The sequence below is a fragment of the Argentina silus genome (genome assembly GCF_951799395.1).
Source record: "Argentina silus genome assembly, chromosome: X".
In the NCBI taxonomy this organism is placed as follows: domain Eukaryota; kingdom Metazoa; phylum Chordata; class Actinopteri; order Argentiniformes; family Argentinidae; genus Argentina; species Argentina silus.
This window is the reverse complement of record NC_139653.1, coordinates 35,234,441-35,249,154: the sequence shown is the minus strand read 5'-3', so window position 1 is coordinate 35,249,154 and position 14,714 is coordinate 35,234,441. Positions and strand designations below refer to the sequence as shown.

Below are 14,714 nucleotides of genomic sequence, written 5' to 3'. Positions count from 1 at the left end.
AGAGAATACAACAGGGACAGAAACTGACAGTGGGGGATTCTATCCAGATAGTCGAGGAAAAGCAGAAGATGGGGCGGAGGGACGGAGGACAAAGAGAGACGCATAGAAGGACCGCTTCTGAGATTAAAGGAGAACTAGGGAAGGAAATGAAGATGGAGGGAAAGAGAGAGGAAGAGGATGAGAAGAGGAATGAAGGGACCAAACAGATGGTGGAGAAAAATAGAGAGATGGGGGAAGAAAGGGAAGGACAGGTGCCGATTAGAAGACAGAGAAATCTTCCAGAAAATAAGGGATGGATGGTGGACTTGTTTGCAGGTGATGAAAAGAAGATTCAGAATGTTGATGAACAGAATAATATAAAGATGGAGGGAACGGGAGTGGTGGCAGGGAGAAGAAAGATTCCAAAACAACAGATAGAGGAAGATCAAAGTGAGATGGGAAAAGAGAAGGAAGGAGAGTTGTCTCCTCATGGACAGAGAAATCTAGCCCAAAGGAAGGCACGTGTAGACGACTTGTTTGTGTTTGATGAAGAAACGAAACAGAAAGAGGTGGAGAGACACAATGAGAGAATACAACAGGGACAGAAACTGACAGTGGGGGATTCTATCCAGATAGTCGAGGAAAAGCAGAAGATGGGGCGGAGGGACGGAGGACAAAGAGAGGCGCATAGAAGGACCGCTTCTGAGATTAAAGGAGAACTAGGGAAGGAAATGAAGATGGAGGGAAAGAGAGAGGAAGAGGATGAGAAGAGGAATGAAGGGACCAAACAGATAGTGGAGAAAAATAGAGAGATGGGGGAAGAAAGGGAAGGACAGGTGCCGATTAGAAGACAGAGAAATCTTCCAGAAAATAAGGGATGGATGGTGGACTTGTTTGCAGGTGATGAAAAGAAGATTCAGAATGTTGATGAACAGAATAATATAAAGATGGAGGGAACGGGAGTGGTGGCAGGGAGAAGAAAGATTCCAAAACAACAGATAGAGGAAGATCAAAGTGAGATGGAAAAAGAGAAGGAAGGAGAGTTGTCTCCTCATGGACAGAGAAATCTAGCCCAAAGGAAGGCACGTGTAGACGACTTGTTTGTGTGTGATGAAGAAACGAAACAGAAAGAGGTGGAGAGACACAATGAGAGAATACAACAGGGACAGAAACTGACAGTGGGGGATTCTATCCAGATAGTCGAGGAAAAGCAGAAGATGGGGCGGAGGGAGGCAGGACAAAGAGAGATTGACAGAAAGACAGCTTCTGAGATACACAAAGAACTAAATGTGAAAAAAGCAAAAATAGAGATGGAGAGAGATAATGGACAGCTGCCTGCTGGAAGACAGAGAAATCAAACCGTCAAGAAGGCTTGGATAATGGACTTGATTGCAGATGATACAGAGAAGAGACATGGAGAGGAGGAGAGTCACACTGAGACAGTAAAAGATGCTATCCAGAAAGCGGCAGAGAGAAAAAGTACTTCAGAGACAAAAATGGACACTCAGTACAGTAGAGCAAGCAAAATGGATGTCAAAAGAGAGAGAATACTAGAGGGAGATAGAGGGAAGAAACAAGCTGAAACTGAGATGCAGAAAAAGATCAGGAGAGAGGAGGAAAGACGGTGGGAATTTCAGAAGTATTTAGAAAGAGAAACAGAAAAAGAATTTGAGTTGGAGTGGAAGAAACATGAAGCAATGCAAGGAGAGGAAGAGGAGATGACTGTCCCAAAAAAGCAGGTGGAGGGAGAGATAAGCCAGAGGGAGCAGGCAAAACAGAAGGAGATGGAAAGGGAGGTAAAACAAAGAGAGATTGATAGATTGAAACGAGAAACACAATTAGAAAAAGGAAAGGAGAGAAAGAAAGAGGAGATTGGACCAAATGATGAAGAGGAAAAGAAGGCTGCAAAACAACGGATGGCTGGAGAAATGAGAGAAATTGAAAGAGAGAGGAGAATAAATGTAGAGCAAGCAAGAATCCAGAAAGAAAAGGAGAAAGAAGAGGAAGAGGAAGAAAAACAAAAAGAGATTGCTAGAACAAAAAAGCAGAGAGAGGAGGAACAAGAAATGGAAAGGAAGAGAGAGGATGCAAGACAGAGAGAGGAGGAGGAAAGGAAGAAAGCCGAAAAGCAGGCTGAGGACAAAAAAAGAGAGATGGAGCAAGAAAAGCTAAAACAGTTGGAGAGAGAGAGAATGCAGAGAGGAGGAGAAACAGAAAAGAGAGAAAATACAGAAAGAGAAACAACAACAACTCAATGAGAGGAGAGAGGAGGCAAAACAAAGAGAGATTGATAGACAGAGAGAACAAGAACAAAAAATAGAGAGGGAGAGAGAGGAGACAAAACTAAGGGAGGAGGAGGAGGAGAAGAAGAAGGTTGCTAAACAGCAGAAGAAAGAGAGAAAAGAGCTAGAAAAAGAAAAAGAGTTAGAGAGAGAGAGAATCCAGAAAGAGGAGGAGCAACAGTACGCACTGGTGAAACAGTTGGAAGAGCAATACAACATGGCAAGACAAATGGAGGATGAAAAAAAGAAAACACTAGAGAAGGAGAGAGATGAACAACAGACTGAAATGGAGGCAGAGGAACCGAAGAAAGACAAGAGCTTCCGGAGAAGAGCGTTCAACTGGGCTAACCAGAAGATCAAGGAGCGCAACCTCCGGAAGATTGATAGGACCTTCAAGAGAGAGAAGGAGGAGGGGCATGAGGTGTACTGCAACGGTAAGGCCAGACAATTAGCAATTTCTCTGAAAAAACAGTCAGTTACTGGAAATGTTTTGTTAGATATGTCTATATATCTTAATGTTCTATTCTATTCTAAACTCAGTACCATTGGATATTGTCCTTTTCTCTGTCAGGTACCACGTTTGGGGGCACGGCCTCAATGGTCACAAACCAGCTGGTCACCCGTGCCCAGAGAGAGCAGGAGAAGAGGGAGGACCTCTTGAAGACGGAGGAGAAGAGGCAGAAGGCAGAGGACAGCTGGAATAAGTTCCAGGACGAAAAGGCCCAGAAGAAAGGTGCCATGAGGCAGAAGGAGGTGGACCGATATGAGAAGTGGGCCTCGAAAAAGAGAGAGCGGAGGCTTGAATGGATGGCGGGTGGGGAACATTTTGCAGAGGACCTGCAAGATGACCCAGAGGCGGCCATGTTTCCTGATCGAAAAATGACAATTTGGCAAAAAAGAAAGTTGAGGTGAGAAATAAAGCACACAGGGAAGAGGAGTTAGTAGTAGGATACACATTTCAAACAGACGTGTAGTTGAACGTGAAGTTGTTTGTCCAATGTCAACAGTCTGTATGTGAGCGTCCTATTATCTCTCACTTCCCTTTTTCTGTTATTTTCCTCAGATTGAACGCATTTGAAGATTAAAGATGCCGCCCCCCGCCACCACCATCTACAGCATCTCCATCTTTCCTCTTCTGATCAGTCATGGTTGTCGTTCTTCATCTTCATATGTTTTCCTGGTCCTCCTGCTTTTCCAAGATCCCTTTGTTTATTCCTCTCCAAACCCCTACACCCGGGCCTCTCCCTCTGTCCACAGAGGGTTCTAAATGGAACTCAAAAGACCTTTCTACACCTCACTCACACACTACCCCATTAACCCCACACTCTACCCCATCAACCCCACACACTACCCCAATTATACCCCACACACTACCCCAATTATACACCTCACTCACACACTACCCCATTAACCCCACACTCTACCCCATTAACCCCACACACTACCCCAATTATACCCCACACACTACCCCAATTTTACACCACACTCACACACTACCCCTCACTCACCAACCACCCCAGCACGCCCCACACTCTATACTACCTCACTACACCATACTATATTATATCATGTCATATGACAGCCCATTCATATGAGAGAGTTTGAACCCATGTTGCCTGTATGTTGCAGATCTGGTGCTTAATAAAAAATTAAAAGAACTAACTGTCATTCTTGGTTGTCATTATTTGTCACAAAAAAACGAATGGCAAAAACGTACACAGACCGAAATTAAACTTTGCATTATGCTAATATGGCGGTGGTTTGTCTGAAATATTTGTGATATTTTCGAGGCAAAATTGTCATCTGATGGCACTTGACCTGCTCATTGTCATGAATTCTGTGGAGAGAGTCAATGTATTGATCACTGTGAGAGCTACTGGTGGGAGAATCACCATCAGAGATAATGGTGATCAGATGATCAGAGAGTCACTCGGTTGTAGATAGTAGAGATACAGGGGACAAGGACACGGATGTGACTAGTTGGGCTGGTCATGTGACTAGTTGGGCTGGACACTTAGTGGAGTGAATGACTGTTGTATGATTCTTTACTGTAATTCAACCTATTGATGTCTATAATCATGTGTCATGTTGAAACTGTAAAGCTTTTCTGTTGCCTTATTGAGGTTGACATGTAAATATTGTAAAATGCATATTGATGAATGATTAGAGCCTTGTACCAACACACAGTGGACATAACCGTCCATCATCAGAGTCCATGTGTGTAGATAGTTACCAGGATTCTCCGGATCAGGAGTGAGCAAAACAGTGTTTCTGAACTTTGATGGCACCACTATTTGAAAAATAGCATCTCCTACCAACTGTTCATCATGAGGAAACCATTTTCTCACAAGTACATTGTCTTGCAGGACGTAACCAGAGGCAACACTGCTAATGACACCAGTGGGAAGAACTTTATCAAATAACTCTTTTAGAGTTGGATCAGCTCTCTGTTCATTTATCAACTCACAACGAGACACAGAAGTAGGCAAAGTCAACTGAGGAATCGTGTGTTCATCTACTTTACCCACTTCAGGTACCACCGAGGAATCAGACAGCACAGGGCTGGGGACAGACTGCTCAGATTGGGCTTCACTCAATGAGCGAGTCACTGCACAGGCAGTAAACACTTCAGGAAAACTCTCTGCGCTCTCATCTGGTTTCTCTGAAAGAGATGGTGAGGAAGTTACTACAAGGGGTGGAGTTACATCACGCCACACACGCCAGATTATTACCCAAGATGATAGCTACACCTTCCACAGGCAAAGAAGGACGAACCCCAAGAGCCACTTCACCCTGAACTAAGTCTGAGGAAAGCATGACCTTGTGCAAAGGAACATTCAAAGTCGTTAAGCCTATTCTTTGAACCAGAACACCATCTCCTGTATTGGAATATGCAGAGAAAAGAAGCACAGATCCCCAGGGGCGCTTAGTGGCGTAGCACACTAATGCGCTTACCACGTAATCGCAAGGTTCCTGGTTCGATTCCGACCCTCAACTTATCTTGCATGTCATCCCTCCTCTCTCTCCCATCCTTCCTGTCAATCACTACAGTCTCTATCCCAATAAAGCAGAAAAGCCCTAAAAAACATATTTAAATTAAAAAGAAGCACAGATCCCAAAATAAAGGACTCTGAAGCACCTTTGTCTCATAGTATTTTAACTGGAAAGTTTTTGTCTTCTCCTACAAGTGACACACAACCCTCAGTAATGAACGGCGCAAAGTCCACATCAACAGGACAATCAAGTTCACTGACAGACTTTTGCTGCTGACATCATAAAGAGGAAGACGTGGGGCTTAGTGTTTGCGTAACCGATGCTGACAAGGTTATGGACTTCACATTAGCTCTACTTTTACCTCTAAGAGAAGGACACTCATTTCTCCAATGTCCCTTGCCTTGACAACAGTGACACGATTGGTTAGCATCTGATTTTCCACCTACACCGCGATCAAACTTTCAGTTTGAGACATTTTCGGCTCCCAGGCCAGCAAATTTTGAGCGAGTGTGAAACTGACTGTCGGACTGTCCCAGTGATCAGCATCACCATAACTACGCCCACCAAACCTCCCTTTGTGGGTCAAGATGTATTCATCAGCCAGAACCGCAGCTTCTGAAGCTGTGCAGACTTTGTGTTCACTGGTATATGTCGCAATGCGGTTTGGAACAAAGTCTTTAAACTGCTCACAAACTATCGAGTTATTCAGATAACAGTCGAGAGTTTTAATGTTAGCGGCTGTACACCAACGATTAAAATGACCTTGTATTACCCGAGAAAATTCCACAGGGTTGTCCTATCGCCTTTCCTCCAGGTTCTGAATTTTTGGCTGTACGCTTCTGGGACTAACTCATAAGCTCTCAGGACTGCAGTTTGAACTGTTGCGTGAACTTGACATTCTGCAGGACTAAGGGCAGAATAAGCTTCCTGGGCTTTGCCACTCAACACACACTGTAGCAACAGAGTGCGTTCAGAGTCAAGCCAGTTCCTAGAGTCAGCAACACGTTCGAACAATGCAAAGAATGTATCGGGATCATGTTTACTACATTTGGATACTAAATGCAAGCTGACAGACACATCAAACCTTGGTGCATCAGAGACATTTGACGAGGCTTGACTTTCCTCTGAAAGATTACCATATTTTATCAGACACAATTTGTACTGCTGCAACTCCATCCTCAATCGCTCAATTTGTTTTTTTCACGTTCTGCTTCACACTTTACCTTCTCCTGTTCTTGTGTCAACTCCAATTTCATTTGAACTTGTTCCGTTTGCAACAATATTAAGTCCTTCTGTTGCTTAAAAGTCAAACCTTGTGGGCTAACGTTAACCTCCACAGGCAGACTGGGTGGGCAAACCTCCATTTCGCCAGAGAGGACCCCCCCATTTCAACTAATTTGGCCTTCTAATGGCTTTGGCACTGTATTTTAGATGTTTATCACAACCAGATACTTCAATTTCATAGTGGTCTGCAACTTTCAACAGTTGCTCCTTAGTATATAAGTCTAGCAACATTTCACATGGGGCCTGAATGAAATCTTCAATCTCCAAATTTGTCAATTGGCCTACTCCTAAACACTAAAAACAAAACAAACCTTTACATTGACACCCAGATCTACAAGGTGCCCTTCATGTAGTGCATTATCCAAAGTAAGGAATAAGGAGCTTTTCCCCCTATACTGCCTATCCAAATCTAACTAACTATACCCTAGTCTTCATGTATATACTGGTGGCGGGTACTTATACACCCAAAGCCCGCTTGCAAGGATGAGAGCAAACTGCCCCTACCCATGCTACAGAGGTGTTCCCGAGTCAACTGCTCTCAACCACGCGGATATACACAAAAACAACAAACCAAAATAATAAGCCAAAACAACAAATTGACCAGCCCCCCCAAAAGGAGACAAGCCACTACAGCCTGCTGGGGAATGTGTAGCTTTTAGCTCCAAGTAACACAAAGGAAATGCACTGCATGAAAACACCTGCAGAACAAAGGTAGCACAATGCAACCTGACAAAGTGAGCAATACTCTGACATCAATACCCAAGGACAAAACAAATGACAGAAGGGACTATTTGCATTTGGGACTTATTTTACGAAGCTGTCAGCACAAATCACAAAATTTGCAGTGAAAAAACAATACTTTGTAAAAAATAAAATAAAAATTAAAGGCCCAGAAGAAAGGTGCCAAGAGACAAAAGGAGGTGGACCGCTACGATGGCGGGTGGGGAACATTTTGCAGAAGACATGCAAGATGACCCAGAGGCGGCCATGTTTCCAAAGCGGAAGATGACGATTTGGCAGAAAAGATTGAAGTTGAGGTGAGAAATTGAGGTGAAGTTGAGGTGAGAAATAGAGCACACAGGGAAGACAAGTTAGTAGTAAGATACACATTTCAAACAGACGTGTTCTTTAATTTATATAAAATGTGACCAAGACTGTTTGTGATACTGCTCAGAGTATGAAACAGCTGCTCTTTGAGGTGTTTGGCTCAACAATAAAAAAATAAAATAAAAAAAGTTGTCTAATGTCAACAGTATGTATGTGGGCATCCTATTATCTCTTACTTCCCTTTTACTGGTATTTTCCTCAGATTGAACGTATTTGAGGATTGAAGATGCCCCAGGCCCCCCCCCCGCCACCATCTACAGCATCTCCGTCTTTTACCCATCTTCTAATGGCTACTTCCAGCATGATAATGCACCATGTCACAAAGCAAAAGTCGTCTCAAACTGGTTTTATGAACATGACAATGAGTTCAGTGTTCTTCAGTGGCCTTCCCAGAGACAACAGTTTGTTCAGGTCAAACATCATCAGTCCAGGCTAGCTGCAGTAACACAGGGTGTCCCCCAGGGGTCAGTGCTGACAATGAGTTCAATGTAAAGATGCTTGCTCTTCTAAGACATCTTTACTACAAAAACACATCTCCGTTTCTAGACATAAAGTGATACTTTTTTATTCAAGGATGACAGGAAAAATGTTTGTGCCAAAGGAGGATCCTTGGAATGCATTTTACAGCAATTTTGTACACAGATATAATGTTTTGGAGAAAATGACTTTTTCAATGGCTGATGAAAGGTAAGGGATGAACCACACACAATATAGTATATATGGGTTACCGTATTATGAAAAGATAACTGAGATGCCAATACAACAAACTGACCAGCCCCCCCAAAAGGAGACAAGCCACTACAGCCTGCTGGGGAATGTGTAGCTTTTAGCTCCAAGTAACACAAAATTTACAGTGAAAAAACAATACTTTCTCAAATGTTTGTTACCCGAGACAGGAACAGATGAAGACAGAAGAGGAAGAAAGACAAAGAGAAATTGATAGTAAGGAGGAAGAAGTGGAGATTAAGGAGGGTGATCTTCAGGGGAGTCCCATTGGGAAGAAAGACAAGAGCATCCGGAGAAGAGCATTCAACTGGGCTAACTAGAAGATCAAGGAGCGCAACCTCCGGAAGATTGATAGGACCTTCAAGAGAGAGAAGGAGGAGGGGCACGAGGTGTACATCAACGGTAAGGCCAGACAATTTGCAATTTGTTTGAAAAAACAAGTCAGTTACTGTAAATGTTTTGTTAGATATGTATATCTGACTGTTCTATTCTATTTTAAACTTAGTACAATTGGATATTGTCCTCTTCTCTGTTAGGCAACATGGCTGGGGGCGTGGCCTTAATGGCCACAAACCAGCTGATCACCCGTGCCCAGAGAGAACAGGAGAAGAGGGAGGACCTCTTGGAAGACGGAGGAGAAGAGACAGAAGGCAGAGGACAACTGCAATAAGTTCCAGGAAGAAAAGGCCCAGAAGAAAGGTGCCAAGAGACAAAAGGAGGTGGACCGCTATGAGAAGTTACGCCTTCCCAGAGACAACAGTTTGTTCAGGTCAAACATCATCAGTCCAGGCTAGCTGCAGTTACACAGGGTGTCCCCCAGGGGTCAGTGCTGACAATGAGTTCAATGTAAAGATGCTTGCTCTTCTAAGACATCTTTACTACAAAAACACATCTCCATTTCTAGACATAATGTGATACTTTTTTATTCAAGGATGACAGGAAAAATGTTTGTGCCAAAGGAGGATCCTTGGAATGCATTTTACAGCAATTTTGTACACAGATATAATGTTTTGGAGAAAATGACTTTTTCAATGGCTGATGAAAGGTAAGGGATGAACCACACATAGAAATATAGTATATATGGGTTACCGTATTATGAAAAGATAACTGAGATGCCAATACAACAAACTGACCAGCCCCCCCAAAAGGAGACAAGCCACTACAGCCTGCTGGGGAATGTGTAGCTTTTAGCTCCAAGTAACACAAAATTTACCGTGAAAAAACAATACTTTCTCAAATGTTTGTTACCCGAGACAGGAACAGATGAAGACAGAAGAGGAAGAAAGACAAAGAGAAATTGATAGTAAGGAGGAAGAAGTGGAGATTAAGGAGGGTGATCTTCAGGGGAGTCCCATTGGGAAGAAAGACAAGAGCATCCGGAGAAGAGCATTCAACTGGGCTAACTAGAAGATCAAGGAGCGCAACCTCCGGAAGATTGATAGGGTGTCCCCCAGGGGTCAGTGCTGCGTCCTCTTTTGTCCGTCATACATCTTCTCCCCTTTGGCCGAATTATGTGTTACCACCACATCAATTTTCAATGTTACGCCAACGACACCCAGCTTTATATCTCATCCAAGCCCACTGCCCCCCTGCCCCCAACCTCCCTCATCAACTGCCTCCATGATATCAAGACCTGGATGGCCTCTAACTTTCTGAAACTCAACGGCAATAAAACAGAAGTCATTGTCATCGGCTCAAAAACCACCCTGTACCCCTGTCATACACATTTCCCTGTCAACACGAGTTAAAACCTACCCCGCTTTGAATGATTTTTGGAATCCCAATCGACCAAGTAGTGATAGGATAGAGGATATACTGCAGGGTATCTCATTGCTTGGCACATAACTGAAATGAATTGAGTCAGGGTGGGAACCGGAGGTGCTGGGGGCGTTCGGTAGTTCAATGAGCGGAGATGTAGCAATTGTAACTCAGCGGCGGAGTGTCGGAGGGCCAAATTAGTACTGAGGGTGAGGAGAGAGTAATCCATAGTTGCATTTTGATCCACAAGATGACAAAGAGTGCAGTGAAGCAGGATGAGCTTGATCCAGATGAAACTCACAACTGGCTGGAGAGCACAGGCTGAAGAGCGCAGCTGTGTTGTAGTCTACTATAGCGTAGGTGTTTCAGCGCGAGGCTACCTTGAGGCAGCGGTCCCAGCAGAGAAGGGCTAACCAGGGGTGAACAGACAACCAGGACACTCTCCCTCCCTGCTAGTATCCATGTTAGACTCTGAATGGAGAGGAACACACACTGAACTGCATGTTGTCTGACTGTTTCAAAATCTGAAATATAGAGAAACAATGTGTCAAATTCAGTATGAACATGCACAAGTGTTGTCTGCAAATATCAACATGCACAAATGTTGAATACCAGAAATTGTAACATGGGGACAATGTAAATGAAATGTGTCCCTGCTTTCCAAGATGATTTATTTGATTTGGTTTATACAATTCCAATTCAGTGAATTTGATTTACCTGGATTCCCTCCCATGTTCATAAAATCTTTGAGTACAAAAAAACAAAACAGAAAAGCCGCGTCTATACGAGTATAAATGAATACTTCATGAGCGTGTTGCCATCACAGATGGAACAAAAGCAAAAGCTTCTCATTCGTTGATATTTTAGTACTGAATTGTTCGGTCATTTCAGACAATGCATTATGAAATCTAACATCACACCATCAATGACACCAAAACCAGAAATACATATTTTACCTTATAGAGTTTCATACAGTACATTGTTTGTTTTTAAATGGGTACTGTTATATTATATGACAGATACAATCTAATTCTATGGCTTTAAATATAAATCTTCATGATCAAGTCAATGAAGCTCTGTACAAGAAGCTATCACATATGATAATACACTCTTGGACTACTCACCCAGCTGATTAGAAAGATGATCTGTAGACAAACAGATGAATAGAAGTCAATGACAACATCTTAGACAAAGTTAAAAGACAATATGTACCCTGACGCTTAATGACATCATCTGTTGTGACAAATACATGAAATCCAGTGAGAACATCAGGAAGCTAGCTACTACGGTGCTACTTACCCTGCATCATCTTGAGCATATCTGTACATATGAAGAACAGATGAGCATCATAAACATGGACACCAGAAGATAAAGCATACTGTGGTAACTAGTTGAAGGTGCTACTTACCCAGCTCCTGAATGAGTTGAACTGACATGAAGAACAGATGAAAGACAGTTAGAACATCATAAACATGGACACCAGAAGCTGCAGCATACTGTTATGATTAGTTGAAGGTGCTACTTACCCAGCTCCTGAATGAGGTCAGCTGTAAATTAAAAGAAAAGACACATCAGGAAAATGGACACCAGAAGACTGTCGTCTCTCCAAGAAAATCCTTCTCTTATGCAACTTTCTCCAGCATGCCAGTATGAGTAGGTTCAGTGTACAGTGCCTCTGTAGAGGTCTAGTGAAACAACTTACTCATTAACAATAGTGACCGAAAAAGACCAACTGGACAAAGTGTGTTGTTCACTGATCTTCTTTTCATATTTCTATATGCTGCCATAAGCTGTTACTGGCTGCCACTATGGTGTGGGCCTTTACAGTGAGAGTGTTCAATGACCTGAAGACCATACAGGAATCAGGGCCAGGCCTCTCTTGTTAAAGGGATTTGATCTCAATGAGGCTAACCTGGACTGCACTCTGACTGCTTGTGGCACATATTCTGTATGTATAGTTGATTTTGTTACTTTATACAAATGTACTGAATTGTAAGTCACTCTGGATAAGAGAATCTGCTAAATGACTAAAATGTAAATGTGGTTAAATGGAAATGGACTGAGATGAACCAGAGCATAGCACACATGCTACCATTCTGTATAAACAACACTAACAAACACTCACTGCCAAATGAATAAACCTTCAAATCATCATGTGACTTCACCTTCCGCTCGACATCCTTTCATCAGGAAGTAGATGCGCCAGAGGTAATCCAATGACAATGACAGAAACACCAAAGACAACCATCCACGGTCGAACAGCTCACCTGAAACATGAATCATTCTAAATCGACTTCAACCTTGTACCAAGTAAACAAGGTTGATTTTGTTAGATGTCACCCAGAAGAAAAACAGTACTTTCAAACAAAAGGATATCAAATGTTACTATGTACAATTACATGTAGTTTGACTGTGTGGAGTCCTCTTATAGAGTCCCTGTGTGTCTCTGGAGACCCAGCAGAGAGAGGGACTGCTTCACTGTCCAGCCACACCATCTCAGGCTCAGGGTGCCAGCCTTTAGATTCACACAGCAGACCCGTCCCTCCCTCTCTGCGTCCCTCAATGGAGATCACTGGCTGGGTTCCTACAGCTACACACACAAAGACAGACTGGAGTTGATGTACTGGTGTGAGGTTATGAACATAGATTTAGGAAGAGGAAAATAGGTACTGTACAAGTCATTCAAGGTTATGCCTTAACCAACAACAACACCTTTACGTATCGTCATTGTACCGGGTCTTCGCGGTACTTGGTCTCAATAAAGCATTTGTAAAACCTAGGATCATATCCTTCTACAGAGGTCAGTTTCAAGGACGTGTTCCCTCTCTTTAGTTCATCTGTAATCACGGCTGTTCTGTTTCTGGACGAGCGTATCTGACATTTATACTTGACGGTATCGGTAAAGATACACATAACAATGTATGTGTATCTCTTATGTGATCACATTTACCTTTGACTCCAAATGTGACATCTCATGAAAATATTGGCATCAAACCCACTCGGTTTTCACTCGCTAGTTAGCCATGCCAACGGTTAGCCGAGCTAGCTTAGCTGGTGAACTCTACATGCCAGCCTCAATCAATCATTCCAAATACATTTAAAACCATCTACATATTGGGGTTAGCTACCGTTTGGGCCTAGTCTAAACGTCGAGGTGTTTGTTGACATTTCACTAACCTGAAAGAGTAATAGAAGGTAAAAAGGGTGAGCTGGCTGTCCTCAGTGTCGCCTGAGTCTCAACTGCCAACTAAGGACACAACGGCAACTCGAGCCCACAGCGAACTGTCCATCACCTCCGCCGCGCCCTCTAGCGGTACATGCCGACATGGGCCAACAATTGTCCAACTACTTGTCGAGACTTATTAGAATCTTTCCATTTATTATGCAGCCGTCTGTCAACATATCACCAACACATTTAACAACCATCTTTTTAAACTTGCTTTAAATCTTTAGTCCGTCTGTATTGTTGTTTTTACTGACTGTGCTTTTGTTTCACTTTTTATTTATCTATCTATTTTTTCTCCATGGAATGTAGTGTGTTTGAGGACTGAGAAAAGCGCTATACAAAATAAATACATTATTATTATAATTATTATTATAATTATTATTATTACTATTATAACAATACTGACGCATTAAATAAAAATGGTTTGGCATGTATGATTTGAGTCGCGGTAAGACACGGCGTGTCTGTAGGCCTATGTAACAATGGGTTATGACATCACAGATGACGAAATTTTCCAGACGTTCAATATTATATATTATATGTCCTATCTCTATTATTCTAGCAGTTGTACTGTATGCAGCCCGTCTTGGCCTTGGTTAAGAAAATAATTGAGATTGACTGACAGACAAAGACCAGCATTGCTGGCAAGGTATGTTTTACTCTCCTCATTTCTGATAAATACATTGACAAGCAGATTATATATTACAGCATTGAATCTTTATGAAGATATTGGCTTGAAGTATGCTGTTGCATGGTGTGCAGACTGACAATTGAGTGAAGTTTAACGTATATAAATGAACTGTAAAGATACTTGCTGTTCATCAATGCAGTGTATACAATTTACTAAGCTGTATATATACTATGCCTTGCAAACTGTTTATTTAAATTGTAGTCAATAACTAAACACTTGACAACAAGACAGACAGACACAGCACAGAGGTACAGGGACACATTACAAACACACAAGTCAATACAGAACAGTTGCTGTACAGAACAAGACAGACAGACATCACAACACAGAGGTACAGAAACACAATGTGTCATATCAGGCATCAACACAACATTTAGTAAACACAGTCAGCATAGACAATGTACAGTACATCCACAATGTATTACCGTGGATTTAGATCAGTTAAATATCTTTAAAGTATGACTTGACTTCCCTATTAGGCAGAGACCGGTTAGAGGTTTAGCGGCCTTGGTTCTGTCTGGGTAGGTAAAGACCGGTTGGAGGGGTAGTGGTCTTGGCTCTGTCTGGGTAGGTAAAGACTGGTTGGAGGGGTAGTAGCCTTGGTTCTGTCTGGGTAGGTAAAGACCGGTTGGAGGGGTAGTGGTCTTGGCTCTGTCTGGGTAGGTAA

At 42.6% G+C, this 14,714-nt stretch overlaps 1 pseudogene across 1 annotated transcript in view; it reads left to right on the top strand.

Annotated features, from left to right (window-relative positions):
* Positions 1–5,874, top strand: part of LOC310822356 (eosinophil peroxidase-like) — an 86,616-nt pseudogene extending 80,742 nt beyond the window's left edge. Inside the window, exon 17 of the transcript in view lies at positions 5,744–5,874. The product of the transcript in view is annotated as an eosinophil peroxidase-like (transcript). The remainder of the gene's footprint in view (positions 1–5,743) is intronic.
* The last annotated feature ends 8,840 nt before the right edge of the window (positions 5,875–14,714 follow it).